The sequence below is a fragment of the Pinus tabuliformis genome, chromosome J (genome assembly GCF_031772625.1).
Source record: "Pinus tabuliformis cultivar Carrire ecotype Pingquan chromosome J, CPIR1, whole genome shotgun sequence".
NCBI lineage: Eukaryota > Viridiplantae > Streptophyta > Pinopsida > Pinales > Pinaceae > Pinus > Pinus tabuliformis.
The window spans coordinates 1077660445-1077661840 of NC_142295.1; positions in this window are offsets into that span (position 1 = coordinate 1077660445).

The following is a 1396-nucleotide window of genomic DNA, read 5'->3' on the forward strand; positions in this document are numbered from 1 at the left end:
GATACTCCTAGAACACAACACCACAATCTGAAGGCCAGGTTTCATCCAATTTTCATACTGGAGCCATCAACAACTTTTAAACTTAAACTGCATCAACCAACATTCGGTTAATCTGAAAAATCAGATCACTGACACCAAAACATTGTGTTGATCCTAGAAATTTGCATCATCATTCAAAACTAGCTGTAACCTCAAAAACCATGCATCAGACTGTATACACTACTTGGTTGAACCCAAACTGTGTTTATACACTACTTTCGCTAATCAAACCTGTGTATCCCTCCAAAACTACTGCAAACATAAACTTTTGTATCAAGTCTCTACACAGGCAGCAACAGAGATCACTTCTACAATCAATCAATCAAATATCAAACTCCTTATTCATTCAGTTTTAAATTCATGTCTAAGAAGACTTCATTGACAGGCAGCAATAAAACAGCAGCACTGATATGATAGATTAGTCATCCTTGAACATCAAGCTTTTCTTTTGCATATGCTACTTGGAAGAGTCGAACCAGCGTGTATACACACCTTCACCAAGCGAACCAGCGTACAAATCTGCAAAGACTTCCTTCATAGCTTCACTACACTTTCGGACTTCAGACAAACACAGATCATGATATTTAAAGAATAAAACAGGTGTACATAATTAGATCTAGCCCAATATTAGATCATTCAATAATAATTCATGTCAGGTCTCATGATCCTGATCCAATATTGAATTCAAGGTGCACAAAGTATTTCAGATCAAATCACAATCATAGCCCTTACAACATAAAATATACATAGAAGTATTCCTTAGAAACCCATACACTTGCAAATAACACTTCATAAGGTATTCATAACTTCAGTGCTTAGCCCTTGATCTTCTCCTCCTTATATACTTAGATCCTTTGTCAATACCTTGGACCAAAACCACTTAGGACAAATACCATGGATGATGCAGGAGCATTTAGACCTAGTCAGAAATGTGATGGTATGATCACATGAGGCGGCTAACAAAGGGTTGGAAGACGAGATTAATTAATTTTATTAATTTAAATGTATGAGAGTGTTTTATTTGTTGTCAAAATCTGAGCAGAAAAGGGTATAAGTGGCTGATTGATCCTCCCAGCGTGGAGATCAGACCAAGAAGTTAGATTATTTGGTTTGAATAGGATATGAGGGATGCGAAAGCTTAAATTAACATTTGTTTGAGAAAAGAGTGGAGTGAAGAGATTATTTAGGGAAGAATGAGAGATTTCTGGATCTAAACCAAATGGGTTCATGAATCCGCATTTTGTATAAATTGTATTCTTTTGGAATGAATGAGGGGTTAGACTTAGATGGAAAGATGGGATGGATGAGCGAGGGGAGAACTGAAAACAGTCGAGTGTGACTGTTTCTTCTGTAAATA